This window comes from Macaca fascicularis, chromosome 9, assembly GCF_037993035.2.
Source record: "Macaca fascicularis isolate 582-1 chromosome 9, T2T-MFA8v1.1".
Taxonomy (NCBI): Eukaryota; Metazoa; Chordata; class Mammalia; order Primates; family Cercopithecidae; genus Macaca; species Macaca fascicularis.
In genome coordinates, this window is record NC_088383.1 from 5,301,630 (window position 1) to 5,320,107 (window position 18,478).

An 18,478-nucleotide genomic window follows, 5' to 3' on the forward strand; every position below is an offset into this window, starting at 1 on the left:
GACTGATTCTTTTGTAGTTATGTAATATCCCTCTTTGCATCTAGTGATTTTCCTTGCTTTGAAGTCTACCTTTCAGATACTAATATAGTAAATTCTATTCTGTAATGATTAACATTTACATGAGATATCTTCTCCTATTCTTTACTTTTAACCTTGTTATGTCATTAAATTTGAAGTGAGTTTCTTATGCACAGAAAAACGACTAGAAGGATTTTAATGTAAAGAACTGGTCATTTACCTCATAAATCATTGAATTAATAAGAGGACACCAAAGCATTGAAATAAATAGAAAGGAATGAATCCATGATAATAACAATGACTGAGAACTCAGTAAGTCTCTGTGGGAGGAGATTTCTCAGACCTAGTGAGGAAGGGGTGATTTTCCCTATCCACTTATTATTAGAAAGGCTCTCAATCAGTCTCTTTTGCCAGTCATGCCAGCACCCCTGCTGTTACAGGACAAGCTCCCTGTAGATCCTGGCAAGGAATGAGCCCACCTGGGTTACCTTTCATTGCTAGGTTGGGCTCAAAAAAATCCAGGCTGGTTCCCCTTGTTCTTCTGGGAGGTGGGGAGATGAAATATCTTCCCACTGTATTGTTCCATCAGTCTTGGGGTCCTACATCAATTTGCCTCCCTCTTGCCACCTCCCGAATGTCTCCTGTGGTTGCCTGTTGCATAATTTTCAGGAATTACAACTGCACTTAGTTGGGAGGAATGGGGGGCGGAGGAAGACAGGGGAGTCTGTATTATCTGGTCCAGACTGGAATTCCGAGTTGTTTGTTTTTAAATGACAACTGATACTGTTCATAGTTTGACACAAATTAAATATCCAGTTGACATAATTTCATTTGATAGCAGAAAAATCTTGAAGGATTATAGTTTAAGCACTTAATGTACATCACAAATGAACAACAATGCTTATTTTCAAAATCCCCAAATCTTGAGTTTTAAAGTTTATTTTTCCTATTCTACATAGCAGAACTACACACTTATTTTTCTCTTATTTGACTTCTGTGTATGATAACATATAACATGCAAAACAGATAGAAGTGGGCTTTCTTTGCTGCAGTGGATCCTTTTCCATGTCCTCCTTCATGTATTACATATGATACTAGCCCCATGTAAATAATAACGCCATGCAGCAGTGGTTCCCACAGTCTTCTTCCTGAATCAGCAACGTGAGTATCACTGAGCATTTGTTAGAAATTCGCATTCTTAGGTCCTATTCCAGATTTACTGAATAAGGAATTCTGAGATGCATGGCCTCATCCCCCTTTTTTTAAAGACTCAGATGACAGGGGCCAGATTACAGTAGATTCAACTTGACTGGAAAGAGAGGAAATAGAAATAATGAGAATAAACATGTAATAACACTATTCTTCCTTAGTATCTGATTTGTATTCACACAGAATGACTTTCATTGATGGATATCAACATACTCATCTATGTGATAAAACTTAAAGTGGTTTTATTTTTTCTACTTATAAAGATCTTCACATATTATGAATAAGCATGTACTACATTTCACCAAGGCAAAGAAACAGGAAAAATACTCTCTTGAGTAATTAGTTTCTGAAAGTTAGACTGACTACATTATCTGTAAAGTAATTGACTGTAATATTCTAGCTATGTATTTTTTACCTTACAGTACTCATTCAACTCTAATTCAGGAGGGCAATGTTCCAACAAGCTGCAACTTCACCCTTATTGTTTACAAGAAACCATGGTTCCTATTTTAGGAAGGCTATTTTTTTCTTTACAGACCCGAGATATAATTTAATCAATCAGATCTCCCTTTTATGACAGTTGCTGTGAAGCATTAATCAAATTACAGTTGGTTGTTGAACAATAGAGGTTTGAATCGTACAGGTCCATTATAGGATTTTCTTCCATCTCTGCCACACCTGAGGCAGCATGACCAACTCCTCCTCTTTCTCCTCCTCCCCCTCAGCCTACTCAGTGAGAGGTTGACGAGGATGACGCCCTTTGTGATGACCCACTTCCATCTAATGAATTGTAAACATAGTTTTTCCTCCTCATTATTTTCTTAATAACCTTTCTTTTCTCTAGCTTACTTGATTGTAAGAATGTAGTATATAGTAAATAAATATCTATTAATTGATTACTTATGTTATCAGTAAGGCTTCTGGCCAAGAGTAGGCTATGATGTTTTTGAGGAATCACAACTTTCACGTGGATTTCAGACTGTGACGGAGCTCAATGCTCCTGTCCCCACATTGTTCGAGGGTTAGCTGTGATTAGCATCCATAATATTACAAAGCACCATGTACCACAGTGGGTCAGAAACTAATCCTGGGGCAGGATTCTTAGGTATTACTCAAGAAAACAGTTCTCTGAAGTGTAATGAGTTCGGGAAATTGCAGATTAAATGGAATTGAACATCAGCTTTGGTCTTTCTGTCATTTTATTTTTACTGCTGTGGGAGGTTTCAGCACCTTTAAAGGTGTCGTTAAGCATACAAATTGAAATATTTCCCAAGTTTACCTGTCTCAGAAAGTGCACTCCTGTGTGAGTGTCTTTGGGGTATAGTGTGTGTGTGTGTGTGTGTGTGTGCAAGTATGTGTGTGTGCATAGCGTGTGTATGAGATACTCTTGCAGAAGCAGTACCTCTTGGAACATATTCTGCAAACTGAAAAATGCTGCTTGATGGTGCCTTAGTTTATGCCTTTTCCTAAATGTTAAATTCCATTATTTCTTTTTTATAAAATTAAAACAAAATTAAACATAATAGAGATGGGGTCTCACTATGTGGCTCAGTCTGGTTTTAAACTCCTGAGCTCAAGTGACCATCCTGCCTCGGCCTCCCAAAGTGCTAGGAATACAGGCATGAGTAACCATACCAGACTTAAATTCTCTCTCAGATGTTTTAAATGCACATTATCGTCCTTCCTTTACTGTAAGACAGCATTTTTTTAAATAAAAGAGAGTAAACAATTTATTAGATCATAGGTTAGCACAAATATTTTCTTATTAATTGTAAAGATTATTGTAAATATAAGGCTCCCCAAAATGACATTTTATTTTAGATGATTTTAACCTGCATGCCAAAATTAAATTATAATGTCTTAATTACTAGGTGTGTCAAAAAGCAAAATTTTCCAATTAACTAGAAAATACTGGTCACCTGACTTCCCAGAGATGTGCAATTCAAAGATTTCCCTATCATTTTAAATTTATGACAACCTTGGTTATTTAAGGAAATAAATTAATAAGCGTTAACATATTGTAAGTTTTAGTTCATGTTTTATGCATTTAAATTAAGTTTGTAATATTGGCTAATCAAATGATTGAATTAATAAGAGGACACCAAAGCATTAAAATAAATGGGAAGAAATGGATCCAGGATTGTAACAATGTCTGAAAACTAATAACACTATTCTTTCTTAGCCATTTATTTTCTTTAGCCATTTATTTTCTATATATGTATATTATATGTATTATATACATTATATATACACACACACACATGCACATACATGCATGCATAATATCTAAGTGAGCTCAACACTCTGTGTCTGAAAAATATTTCAAATACTTTTTGAACATTCTGGATTAGACAAAGAAAATAAGCTTCATTAAATATATTTTCCTTGAATTTCGCACCCCTTGTATTTAGGGGAAAACTTAGTCCATGTGTTTCTGATTATTTAACATTTAACCTATCAAAACATTTGTTCTGAAAATAATCCTTAGGTCCAAAACTTTCTGAGTCTTTATAATGTGTTCTCTTTTCAAGACTTTGGCATAAATTGAGGAGATTTTTAAAAAGTGGCTTAAGGTATAGTAGTTCTTTCAAACCAATAATTTTTAAATAATGAACTATTCTGGATAAATATTTATCCAATATTTGTAATTCTAAATTATAATCTATGTTAAGATGAAATATGTATGTATTTTTGTTACCTGAAGATAATCTAATTTATTTATTGTATCTAAGAATATACTTTTAAAAATACTAAAAGAACTTAATATCAGATAGAACTATAAGCAAAATTATATTTTAAAGGAAGAAAGAAATGCAGGAGAAAATAGTGGAAATCATATGTAAAAATATATACAAGATTTTTAGTGCAGAGATGTATTATTAATAAATCCAAGATAGTTCTTAGCAGAAGTGGTGTTTCTTAATTCTTCTTAGAATCAGATTGGTTTAACCTTTATTTATGACTAAAATTATAAGATAAAAAATAGATTTTTAAATGTTTTTAACATAAAATAACCATACATTAATATTCTATATGCTAGAAGATATAGTTGCTTAATATTATATAAGCAATGTTTCAGGCAAATGAATTGTACTGGACTTAGGAAATTTAGAGATGTTAATATGAGTGCAAAACCATTTATTACTAGGCACTAATTAATTCAAAGAAAATTAGGATTTGTTAAAATATAGATAATTATTAATAGTTTGATATAATAGATATTATTTAATATATAATTATATCTTTATATATACTTCTATGTATTTTTAAATTGACATTTTTCTTTTACCTAATGATTTATCTATATTTTATGGGAATTATCTATATCTATGTTGATGTCTATATCCACATCTATCAATCATTTATCAACATTTGTATAATCTAGATATATGATCTCTTTAAATGGTTTCATAATGTTCTACAATGTATGGATATATCAAAATTGTTTCACTAATTTTTCCTTTAAAAAAAATCATGCCTTAATCCACTACCCTATAAAGAATGTTTAGAACTTTTGTGATGTACAATATGAATGTTTTTGCGAATTCCATCTCTTTACACATACAATGGTTTCTCTTGATTGTATTATCAGAAGTGGAACTGTGGTTTCACATGGATAGGAATATTCTATTTGAGTAGAAATGCCAAATTTTATTTCATACTGTATGTACAACTTACTCCCAATAGCAATAGATAAAATATCTTGTTTATCTGTATTCACTTGAATATTTGTCATTTTCAGATGAAAGCAAATGCCAGTTGAGTGGGATCTCATGGTGGTGTTGAAAACGCTCTGCACAGTTTTATTGCCTTGTATCTGAGTCATTACTTTGTGATACATCACTACATCCTGGACTCACTTTCTTATTGCAGTTTTGTGGTTTTTTGCTTTTTGAATAAATTTGAAGGATTTCTCTACATAGTTTTGTTGCTAACATTTTCTCAGTTATGTGCATTGTGTATATGTCAAATATCTTCTCCCACTTTTAACTAAATGAAAAATTTTAAGGTTGTTTTGATAAATAAAAGTTCTTAATTTAATATAAACCAGAATATTCCTTTCTATCTATACCAATTATTTTTGTTTCTGATTTAAGAGATCTTTTCCCACCTCAAGTTTAATAAACAGGAATTAAATCTTCTACCAGGAGCTTTATAGTTTCTGACAGGAAGTCCTTACGGTAGCTCCCCCTCATCTGCAGAAGATACCTCAGATAGAACCAAACCCTAGATATACTGTTTTTTCTATACATACCTATGATAAAGTCTAATTTATAAATTAGGCAGATATAAGAGATTAACAGTACCTAATAATAAAATAGAGCAATTATAAAAATATAGTGTAATAAAAGTTGTGTGAATATGGTCTCTGTCTCTCTCTGTTTCTAGGTCTATCTTCAAATATCCTATTGTATTGTACTCATCCTCTTCTTGTTATGGCATGAAATGATACAACACTGACTACAGTTGACTGCAGCAAACTGAAAATGCGGAAAGAAAACCACAGATAAAAGGGGACTACTGTTCCAAATTGTATGTGTGTGAGTGTGTGTGCATGTGTGTTTGTGTGTGTGTGTGTGTGAGAGAGAGAGAGAGAAGTAAAACCACAGACACAGGGAGACTACTGTACCAAATAGTATGTGTGTGAGTGTGTGTCTGAGAGAGAGGGAAAGAAAAGGAGAAAGAGAGAGAGAAAGAGTTGAAATAGGGACCCACTTTTCTTAACTTACAGAAGGACTAAGCAGAATTGAAAAAGAAACAAGTTGAATGCTTAAAACTGAAAAGTGTAACAATTGAAATTAAAAGCATAGTCAACAAGATTAGTAGAACCCTAGAAGCAGAAAAATTATCAGGGACAGGAAGAAAAATGGGAGGAAATTAAAGAAATGGGACAAAATTAGATAACGAGGTAGAGAACTTGAAGGAAAGTGTAACAAAGAAGATGAAGTGAGGAAGACACCAGAGGACACACAGAGGCCGCATGGGAAGGGATGAGGTATGAGAACTGTTCTGAACTTCAAAGGAGTCACACATTTAAAAAATTCAACCCAAGCAGGAGAAATACAAAAAGAAATCCAAATTATACCCAGTGAGAAGAGACACACAACTTCAAAAAGTGTGACAGGCGACAGTTGACTTCTCACCAACACAGGTGGGAATAAGGACACTGTACATTGATAACTTCAGAAATCACAGAGAAAATTAAAAGTCACATTTTTCAAGAAAAAGGGTGAGATAGAGATACTTCCAGACTCCAAAACTCCCATAAGCAGAGCATCATAAAGAAAATACTAATAACATACTTTATATAATTATGAAAAGTTTAACAATTCTAAACTTGTATGCACCAAATAGTATTATCTGAAAATCGTGGTATCTACAAAATTTAGCATAAAAATGGACAACATCTAGAATTAAAAATGACCAGATTCACATAGAAACAGAAAAATGTGATCCATACTACAAAAAGAAGGAACCAGCAGAAATGAGCCAGTTGTGGAAATGAGCAGATGTAAATTTCAAAGCAGTCATATCATTGACTTTGAGGATGTAAAGGAAAATAGGCTCTCATGAATATAAAAATAAAAAATCTCAGCAGATAAAGGCCATAAAATAATACTAATGGAATTTCCAGACAAAACAAAAAATACAAGACCTAATGTAGTCATTGGATGAGTTTAACAGAAGTTGGGATAAGACAGGAGAGAAACCCATGCACTTAGATATAGATGAACTTACATTGGCCAATTTGAAGAAAAATGAGACAAAAAATAAATACAAAAAGCAAATGCTGATAAAATTACATGAGAAATAGGCAAATTCACAATAGAAAAAAGCTTTAACAGAAATGACATAATAATTCAGTTAGAGAAATAATAAATGTAACTCTGTGGATTTTACAAAATTCTGCACCCAGTAACTACTGAATACAAGCCCATGCAACACAATATTTATTGAATATTTTTAAAGATATAAATCGAATTAAACAAATTTCAGAAGATTTAACTCTCACAGGATATGTTTACTAATCACAGTAAATTTAAGTTAAATATTCATAATAAAAAGTTAAAACATTAAATAGGAGCACTCCATATGTTTGGAATTTAAGACAAATATTTATAAATAATCTGTAAGTCAATAAAGCAATTATTCAAAATATAAAATGCATTGAATGTATGATAATAACCATACTATTGCATAGGAACCTTGAGTGAAGCAATTAAAGTAGTAAGTACAAGAAAATATATGAAAAAAAGTGGAGAAGAAGGGAAAAAAATAGAAAAGCAGAAGCAAACTGTAAACACCTCGTAGTAGAACCTTTAATAGGGCCCACCTAGGCAATAATCTAGCAGCACATAATTCTTAGGATTTCAAAACTCCAAAACTCGTTCTTGAGTGGTATGCACTCATTCAAAAAATATCGCATGCCTGCCACAGATACGATGTGTATCAGGCCTGGGAGTCACAAGGGCAAGGGCAGTTTTGTCCTGGAGCACACAGCAGAGGACACAGACTTCACATGGTTGTGGAACGGCTGTGAAACACACTCTAAGAGCCATGGGGCTCGCTGAGCTCATCCTAGGGATCTGAAAGTATCCAGGGAGGTAAGGGAAAGTTTGGGGTGGGGAATTACAACTTAGTGAGATCCTAAGGTTGAGTAGGATGAGCAATGGAAGATGGGAAATGAGCACCATTGAAGTGCAGGAATAGCAGGTGCACAGGCTTCAGGGATTGTGAAGAAGTCGGTGGGTTTGGAAAACAGGGAGCTCCAGAGGAGTATCAGGAAATAGGCTGATGGTTCTAGGTGGGACGACTGCACAAGACTCGCAGGCCATCTTAAATATGCTGGTGTCTTTTATTTTATTTTATTTTATTTTATTTTGAGATGAAGCCTCTCGCTCTGTTGCCCAGGCCGGAGTGCAATGGAGAGATCTTGGCTCACTGCAACCTCCACCTTCTGGTTCAAACAATTCTCTTGCCTCAGCCTCCTGAGTAGCTGAGATTACAGGTGCCACTATGCCCAGCATTTTGGTTTTTTTCTTGTTGTTTTTGTATTTTTAGTAAAGACGGGGTTTCACCATATTGGTCAGGCTAGTCTCAAACTCCTGACGTCAGATGATCCACTCACCTCAACCTCTCAAAGTGCTGGGATTACAGGTGTGAGCCACCACACCTGGCCTATTGGTGTCTATTCTAAGTTCAACGGGTCACCAATGGAGTCTTTGAAGCAAGCATTCGACATCAGATTTGTGTTGAGAAAAGACTACGATGATTGCAGAGTAGAGAATGGGTTGGAAAACGGTGCTGCTTGCAGAGAGGCTCTGGAGAGACTGCTTAGAAAGACGTATTTTAAAAGATTTTAGCAAGAAATGTTTGTAGGGTGAATGATAATTTATTGATAGAGAGCAAGAGAAATAAATGCATCGGAGAAAAATTATACAATGAAATCATTAGGACTTGGTTGAGTAGAAGGTAAGTTTGACAAAGAATTATGAAGAAACCTATTACTCTAAGTACTTAAAAGGAGAATTTGAACAGAAATTTCTTTATTAAATCGTTATTTTTCTTATTATAAGACTGATGATTAATGAAAATATTTGGTGCTTAAGACACAGGCACGGGGTTAAGGATGTCTCAGTTTGAGTCATAGGTTCGCCATTTACACATTTGTGATAAGTGATGTAACCTCTCTAAAAACTTCTAGAATTTTTGTTTGTTTGTTTTGTTTTTGTTTGTAAAATGGAGCTACCAACCCCATGTGATTGCTGAGAATTAAATAATGAAAAATGGTGCTTAATCTGACGTGTGACACAAGTCAAAGAACTAAATAAATATTCATTATTATTGATAGGACTTCATCATTATCGTTATTAATTGGGGACAATATTCTGGAAGAATTCATTTTAAAACTACAAATAGAGGCAAGAATCACAGTTTCTATTGATTCAAATGTTATTACTGGTGTGAGAAATTCCTTCTCTTTAAATAAGAACTTTCAATGTAAAAGAAGATCAGTGCTAATGTTTGGGAAGATCTGTTTATTTTTGACATTCCCCAGGGAGCTTGGGGAACCCTGGGCATCTCAGCCATGCATTTGCTTACCTTTGGTTTACCCAGGGAACAAAAATATCATGAAGAGATGCTGGACTAATTGTCTCGGATTAATAGTTCATTAGTTACATAATTATGAGAGAAATAATCATAACACAGTAGATTTGTTTCTAGAATAAACAAAGAACATGCATTTTATATTAATTGCTAGACAATATAATAGATAACACACATTAACATTCACTTCAAGTTTTATCCTGTTATTTCATTAATCTAGAAAATAAACACTTTGTTGCTGGCTTTCAGTATCAGCTCAGTTGTTCTACTAATTTAAAATTGTACAATATCAGTACACATATTATAATTGGTTGCCACAGGGTACAGATCACTATTTGTACAGCAAATACTAAATGCTAATGTATGTGCTAAGTCTTAATTCATCATTTTATTTTGGAACGAAGGAAATCAAAGGAAATGTATTTGCCAATAAACTTTAATATATGTCTCCCTGGAGCAATGATTATAAGATTAAATTGTAGAGAAATACAATAGTACGTACACTAAGCGATTCAAAATATGTCATTCCCTACTAATTTGGTCAAAGCCAGGAATTTAAAAAAAGGAAAGATTAGTTTCTGTTGAATTTCATTTTGTGCCTTATGTTAGAAATTTGTAAAACTGTCTCTTGCTGGCTCTCAGATTGTGAAATAACAATGAGTGCAGCTCCAGGCAAGCTGCCTCTCAGGCAGACCTGTCAGGAGAGAGACAGACAGTTCAGGGTAATTCATTCTTGCCACCGAGTCTCAAGTGACTTGTGAAGGAATCTGGCATTTCTAAAATATAAATAGCATTAACTCACAGCAAGAAAGAGAAAGTGTTCTTCATGCTTACTGAGAGGCCAAAGATCAGCAGTGAGCAACGGAAAGCCATCGTGGGGTTTAATGACAGGATTTTTAGAAAAGGGGAATTTTATAGTAACTAACTGTAAAGGACACACCTCACCAAGTTGACGGATTTCCGGAGGGTAATTGATTCCCAGTGTTTTACAAGTCTATGTTCTTCAGGATGATCTTAGTGTGCACAAAAATCATATGCAAATGAATTTTGGATCGAGACACAAAAATAAAATAAACCAGTGAAAATAAAATGAAGGGAACTCGGAAAGCGCAAAACAGGCTCAAAGTCCTGATGTTTTTGCTCATTAATTCAGCATGTAACTCACATTCCAATAGAAGCAGAAGAGGTTGAGCCCACAATCAAACTGTCACTGAATTCTAAACCAAAACTGAAGTATGGACTTCTTCTCATTAGGGTCACGTTGCCAGAACTATACATTGAAATGCCTGGCTGTGAGAGTCCAGCAATTTTCTTTGCTCTCAGAGTTCCTGTGTGGAAAAGAAATCTGAGAACTTCATGGTGGTAAGTGTTATTACTTCAAGAAGTCACCCCAATGGAATTCATAAATCATAGTATTTCTACCGCTACTCTTTTGAAGCACTAAGGGAAAATATGAGGAAACATGAATGAAAGGAGGTGTTAAGGAAAGTTTATTTCTTTTCTTCTTTCCTTCTTTTTTGCTGCTATTAATTTGCATAGGATCACATGTTAGAACTGTTTCCCATCTGGGTTTTATTTCTCAGAGTCTATTGAGGAAAACATTAAAACATCCTTTAAACATGTATTTGTCAACAGGAAAGACCAACAAGATAGGAAAGGAATGATGTCCACTTAGCAACTATTTGTCACTGTTTCAGGGTAGGAATTGTCTTGGTCTTGTCCCTGGACATCTGTGGGTTGGTCATTTTATTCAATCTTTTTCCTACTGACGTCACACTATTTTTGGGTGTCATCATATTTTTAGTATCAACATGGCTTGGGGTGCTTGACCACCAGAAAAAGATCAATATATATGTATAAAGCCAGTCTTGTTAGACTGTAGCCTGCCAGGCTATGAGACTCATGATTTCCCTGTCCTAGAGGTTAGGAGCTTTCGTGATCTTAGCATGGGCATAAACCTAGTCACTTAGAATCTGTTCCCTGTTCCTCTTTTAGGGCTCTTCATTTAAATGATGAGCATATATTTATTCTATGATAATATGTTCTGTTAGGCCAATATGCTTTATTATATCTTTTTGATGTCAACACAGCCTATAATCATATAGAGGCAAGGAAACTCTGCTAGACGATATTCTATTCAGATGTAATGTGGATCAGATGGTGACATTTTAATTCTTACTACATTTGCTACAGACATGACACATGGTAGAAGTACATCCCCCATCTTCCTTGGATCTTATCGCAGGCCCTCCTACCTGACTGTGATTCTCTTACCTTCCTCACCTGCATTCCTCCAGAGATGAGTGAGATGGCCAAATGGCCAGCAGCCCTGTTCCCACGGCAACACCTTTCCCAGTGCAAAAGAAGTTTGTGGTTTGTGGTTCTCCCTGCTGTTGACGCCTGAAACTGAATGAGATTTCATTTCTTAGACTTGAATAAATTGTATTTGAGGCCTATTTTCTATCACAGTCAATCTACCTGTGATATTGGTCTCAGTGTCTTCTACTGTGTAAACACCCAGGGTATAGCCCAGGCAGGTGTGACATGGAAACTTTTGACTGATATTCTTCATTCTTGCTGAAACACACAAAGGCGTGAGCTACAGCCTTAGAAGGGAAGTTTACTGCCATGTCCTTTTACAAAGCTCCTTTTCCTCCTGTGTATAAGGGGAGTTGACATGTGTGTCCTCTCATTTAAGCAGCCCTGCACTGAGCACATGTATCACGCTGCACACTGCTCCGGCTTACAGAGAAAAAAAGAGAACAACACTACTGTTTATGAGACATACATTCTGGTTGGGGAAGCAATAAACACACAGGCAACTATGACTATTGGGGGGATGACAGGAAACATGATCAAGTAAAGTGTCAGAGTATGGGGGGTGCACAGCTTTCAACAGAGAAGATGAAGACAAGAACACCTGCCACCTATGCTGTCAACTAACATGAGAAGTCCCTGCAGAGGTGAAGGGCTGGGGAAAAGGTAACTACTATCATGCTGTTATGGCTGTTAATGTGGATTTGTGCTTAAAGCAAAAGCAAACATCACCATCAGATATAGTAACAGAGGTAATATGAAAAGTAAGTGATCACATCATGAGTTAAAACCGATTCATTCTAATCACTTCTTTAATTTATTGGGCAGCTACCACGTACACCACACTGTAACAGATGCTTCATATATAGTATTTTATTTGATGGTACCTACAGTCCTCTTTTACATATTCCCTCTACTTTATGGTTGAGTGGGCTAAGGTAAGAGAGATTAAATGACTTCCCTGGTGGACCGTGGCATGTGAACTCTGGGATTGGGAATCCACCCAGGCCTCCAATCTCCTAGCTCTGTGCTCCTCCCTCCACATCTTATGACCTTCCTGGAGCTCATTTCTCCAACTCTAAGAATCCTGCATCAATGAGTACGTTATGGATCGGCCATTTCGCATGGTGTTTGGAAAAAACCCTGCCTTGTTACTTATAATGCCCTCACATACGGTGATGGATTTGTGAGGTTATGTTGAGAGCTAGGTGTCCCATTGGCAAGACTGATGTTTGTGGTAATGGTTAGTAAGAGATTATAGAAAGCCCAAATTATATGGAAAATCTAGTCCAAGCACTGGACCACCACCATGCTGATAAAATATTCTCTTGGGGATATTCTTAGTGGTATTCCTCCAAATCAAAAGTTAGTTCTAATTTGCTCTATTTTAGTAAAATTTATCCCCCAAACAGAGCTTGCTGTCCCCATGGTTTTTAGAACAGAAGGCTGAGATACTTTGGAATTAATTTATATGTGTATATTTTTTAAAATGTTCTTTTTCTTATTAAAAAAAATACCCATTAGAATCTCTCCTAACTATAGTCACAGAGTTCAAGTACTGCAGTATAAGTTCCATTTGGATTTTATTTTAAGCAAATTATTTTTATTATTTTGATTTTCTAAAAAATTTTTAACTTTTATTTTAGGTTCAAAGGTACAAGTACAGGTTTCTTATGTAGGTAAATTTTGTGTCATGGGGGTTTGGTGTAAAGAATATTCCATCACCCTGGTAATAAGCATAGTGACTGATAAGTTGTTTTTTGACCCTCATCCTTCTCCCATCCAACTTCTATTTCTTATCCATAAAATGGGACTAGCCTTCTTGTCTAATTTCCCAAGTATATTAAAAAATGTTGGGTTACATATTTCAGATACAAGAAAATACTTGGAAATATCTGAGAGTAGGAAACAGATTATGTCACATAACTTATGAAAAAAGCAGCAAATTGAAGTGCATTAGTACTTAAGTATAGGTTAGAAATCTTGATAAAAGTGTGAAAAGTAAACTTTCTAAATAGGCTTGAATTCGTACTGAAATATTTCAAATGTTTACATATTACCCTAATAATGATTATGTCAATTTTCCCTCAGTGTTAGACAACTGCTTTATTAATACTGACAATATTAAGTTTGATGTAAGTTTCTGCAAATTGGGAAATTGTAGGTAGAAATATACTTAAAACTACATAAAATATGTAAATCATAAAAATCATCAAGTATTAAAATTTCAGAATGTAAGATTGATTTCCTTTCTGATTTATTGAATCCGACCCAACTGAAAATTAAGATGGCACATACCTGTGCTTACTTCACCTAGGCAAGTCGTGTATAGTTGTAGACAATTATCTCTTTGAACTCAAGCCATTTTCATGTACTATACATCTTGGTACTTAATGATTCATACATAGTATAAATAGAAATTATGGTCTGGGTGTGGTGGTCTGGAGCCTGAGGCATGAGAATCACTTGAACCCAGGAGATGGAGGTTGCAATGAGCCAAGATCATGCCACTGCACTCCAACCTGAGTGACAGAGCAAAACTCTGTCTCAAAAAATAAAAAAAAAAGAAGGAATGTATGTGTTTATTACAGAAATAACTTTAAAAAATCATCCTGAGTAATAAAGTGTCAGCACTAAAGCCTATAGAAATTGGCCTCATAAAACGAGAACGTGTTGTCTCCGCCGCTTTCTGGAAGAGGTCAAAGGGAACTGGTATTTCTTCTTCGTTAAATATTGCATGGAATTCACCAGTGAAACCTTTTGGGACTGATTTTTTTAGTGTTATTCACTATTAATTCCACCTCTTTAACAGATACAGCACTATTCAGGTTATATAGGTTTCCTTCTGTGGGTTTTGATAGTTTGTGTCTTTTAAGGAATAGATCCATTTCGAAGTTATCAAATGTATGACATACAGTTGTGCATAGTATTCCTTTAATACCATTTTAATCTCCATAGAATCAGTAGTTAAGTCTTACTTGATTTCTGGTATTTGTAAATTTTGCCTTCTCACTCTCTCTCTTTTTTAAAAAACTTTTTCTCAGTTAACCTGGCTTCAGGTGTTGCAAATTTACTGATCTTTTCAGAGAACCAGGTGGCTTTTTGTGTTGCCAATTTTTTTTCCCATCATTTCCCTGTTTTCAGCTTCATTGACTTGTGCTCTAGTGTATGTTATGTCTTTTTGACGGCTGGCTATAGGCTTACATTGTTCTTTCTTCATTTCTTAGATGGAAGCTTATGCTATTGATTTTAGATTTTTTTTCTAAGTATGCATCCAATCCTACAAAATCCCTCTAAGACCCACTTCTACCACACTTCATCCATTATATAAGATGCATGTTTCTTTAGTTAAAAATACTTTTTAACTTTTCTTGAGACTTCTTCTTTGACGTGTAAATTATTTAGAAATGTATTGTTTAATTGTCAGATATTTGGAGGGTTTTCCAGCTATATTTTGGCTATTGATTTCTAGTTTAATTCCGCTGTGTTCTAAACACATACTTTGCTCGATTTCTATTGTTTTAAATTTGTCAAGGAGTGCATTTTAACCTAGTACATGGTCTATATTGGTGAATTTTTCCTGTGAACTTGAAAAGAGTGTGTATTCCACTCTTACTAATGTATTCTATATATGTCAATTTGTACGTGTTGATTGATAGAGCTCTTCAGTTCAACCATATCTTTACCGATTTTCTGTCTGCTTAATCTATCAATTTAAAAAAGTGGGGTGTTGAAGTCTCCAACTGTAGCAGTAGATTGGTATATTTCTTTCTTCAGTTCCATCAGGTTTTCTCACATGTATTTTTACCCTCAGTGGATGCACCTTGAGGACTGTTATGCCATGTGGAAAATTCAACCCTTCACCTCTCAGATAGAGCCTGTGCCTTGCAGGGCATCTGCCTGTAATTCACTGTTACTATATTATGGGTGTGGTGGGAAGGAGGGGAGCGTTGTACCATCTTCCATTTACATATCAATGTTTCAGGAGACAGTGTCTAGGAGATGTAGCTTTCACAAGTGTCTCTCCAGTGGTAAAGCTTTTTTCTCTCCCCTATCCTTTCTTCCTTCTATAGCCTCAATAGTCTCCTTCTATTTCCTTGAAGTCCTCACTGCTGTTACTTGTGCATTTTGGAGAAATACCCTTCTCTCATGGGGATATGGTTTTGACAGGGTTTTTTTTACCTAGTGTGTAGGTCTTTTTTATGGAAAAAGTTGTGTTTTACAATGACTACTTTTATCTCCCCCATGAAATGACCAAGAGGGGATGTTTCTGATTTTCAGTGTAAGAAGCGTGGATTCCTGGAGGTAAAGCCCAGGAAAATGTGAGCTCCCCTAAGACTGCAGCACCATGCTGGACACTAAGCCTCCCGCAGGTCATCCAATGACCATGCCTGTGTTCCCACCCCTCAGGGCTCCAGCGACTTCTGTTCCAGGTGAGCACCTCTGGGCTGTGTCTCGCCAGATGTTGGTGCTGTAGTTTCCTTTGCAACCTCAGTTCTCTGATGGGTCTTATAAAGTTGTTTGTTTTCAGTTTTTCCAGATTCTTCTTATTGTAAGGACAGAGTGACAGCTTCCAAGTTCTTTCATGTTAAAGTTGAAAACCTAAGCCCATACATATTGTATTTTAACAATTGTAGACATATGATTAAACTTGGACATTTTTAGATTAAATATCTTCCGTTAACCAGAGAGCTTACTTGCCAAGATGATGGAATTTTTAAGTGGTATAGAAAATAGCTTTAACATTACACCGAAGCTCATACCTATAGCTGATAGTGAGTCAAAACTCCAGAGATTTTCCAAGTCAACTCAGTAGGTTTGCTAGAGGCTGAGAAGATAAGAACACAATATCTAATCTTGTCATCAAATTAAAAAGAACGTGACGTAAGTATTGAAGAGCCGGAGCAGAAATATGAAGAATACTAAAACACCTTGATGTTAGTATGAGTAGCATATAGTGAAAAAGTTAAGTAGACAAAAGGTGAGTCCAGGAAATCACAAGATACCAGGGATCCAGTCCTCATCCAGAGTTTATGAGCTCCTCCTTTCATGGCATGCAGGACAAGTGAGTCTGTGGGGGCAGAGCTGATACACACGTTCAGTAGGGGAAGAACTCACCTCATTTAAGGACACAACTCTCAATTAATGATGCCATGCAGTATATTGAGTAATGCATCAAACATTATTAACGATTCCAATTAGATAAATTTTAGCTAAGAGGATTTAAACACACTTGGAAATGCTTGCGTAGACAAGCATTCTCACAGATAAAAATTCTACAGTTTACTATAAAGGGGAACTTTTTGAAGCCAACTTTTAGCCATGCAATGATAAAAACAAACCAAGAAATTAGAAACTCATAATGGTTTACTGGTGTAGTGGGGGAAGTTGTCTTTCTAATCAAACTCACTTGGATTCAAATCCACTTTTGATTTTTACTCATCATACTCCTTAAGTTGCTCAATCAGTCTGCTTTCTACCTTCAGCTATGAAATAACGTCTCCTGTGTATACAGCATAAGGATGCTATGAATTATCCTACATCTGTTGAAAATTATAAAAAAGTTACTGTGATTCCCCATGATGCTGTAGTATGTTTGACGTCTGGAGTCATAGTTTAAACATCTCTGCATCACCAATGTACAGCCTAGTCTATGGCCCTGGACAGTCTCCAATGAATATTTGATGAACTAAATGTCCTCCCTCCTCTGACCATTTTAAACATTGCAAATTAATGTTCTTAACCCCATTCTTCTTTATTCACTATAAAATAACGTGTCTGCTACTTTGTACCCTACAAGGCATCATAACAGTTACAAAAAAAAACAAAAAAGAAAAAGGTAGAAGGTAGTATCATCCTCTCAAGGAACTTACAATCTATCTGCAGAGATAAAAACCCCTACACAGACCTTTACTAACAGCCCTGGGTGAGAGCCAATAAAGTACCCAACGAGTAGAGCAGATGTTATACTGGTATCTATGTCTTACTGCATGTGACCCAGAAACAAAAACAGGACTCGACCTGCATTCAGTAAAAAAGGAAATTGATTGACTCACAAAACTGAAAAGTTAAAAGAAAAACCTGGCTCCAGGCAAAGGTGCTGCAGGGCCTGTCTTTGTCTCGGGCTCCATATCACCTGACTGGCTCCATCCCCTGCTCTATATGGTGGACTCTGGCATCTTTAGTCTCACGTCACCATGGCATCCAGTCTAGATTAACAGGGAAACTCTCTCCTCCAAAAACACGCACAAAAAATCATGCCCCTCAAGTTTCACTCATCTTATTACCTTGCCTTGCATTATGTTATTATCAGGCACCAGTTCCTGTGGCTAGAGGGATTGATTGTTGCTGATCCAGTTCCCCCAGAACAATGCTCATCTCTGCATCCTGCAGATGGACTTGTTCCTGGAAGAATGTTAAGAAGACTGTGGTAGGTCAGTGCATTTGATTCTCTTGAGGATCTTGTTAAATGAGGTTCAGACTCAGCAGCTCCAAGGTAGAGCCTGAAGTTCCGCCTTTCTAACACCTCCGGGGGCACTGCTGCTGCTGGGCTGATGCCACACTTCATCTTAGTTAGCAAGGGATTAAAGGAAGTGTTCCCCAGGGACTGTTGGAAAGTTCTTGCTGCAAGAATGAGGGTGGATGATGAGTGGTAGAAATAACAAATGCATGTTCAAAATTAGGGTTGAGAAGGGTAGCCTAGAGTGAGCTTAGGGTTGGTCATGAATGGTCTCACCAGTCTCCTGTGAGAGAGGGTGGTTTGGGAGCCAGGCTTCCCAGCATGGGACTCACATCTTCTACCAGCTACTCTGTGCCTGTTTCCTCC

The 18,478-nt window shown here is 36.0% G+C and overlaps 1 long non-coding RNA gene across 1 annotated transcript in view; it reads right to left on the bottom strand.

Annotated features, from left to right (window-relative positions):
• Positions 1-939: 939 nt before the first annotated feature.
• The window catches only part of LOC102136013 (uncharacterized), a 240,278-nt gene continuing 222,739 nt past the window's right edge, over positions 940-18,478 (bottom strand). Inside the window, exons 6-7 of the long non-coding RNA XR_010577801.1 lie at positions 11,611-11,742; positions 940-1,327 (exon numbers count right to left, since the gene is read on the bottom strand). This is a non-coding gene — a long non-coding RNA (uncharacterized lncRNA). The remainder of the gene's footprint in view (positions 1,328-11,610; positions 11,743-18,478) is intronic.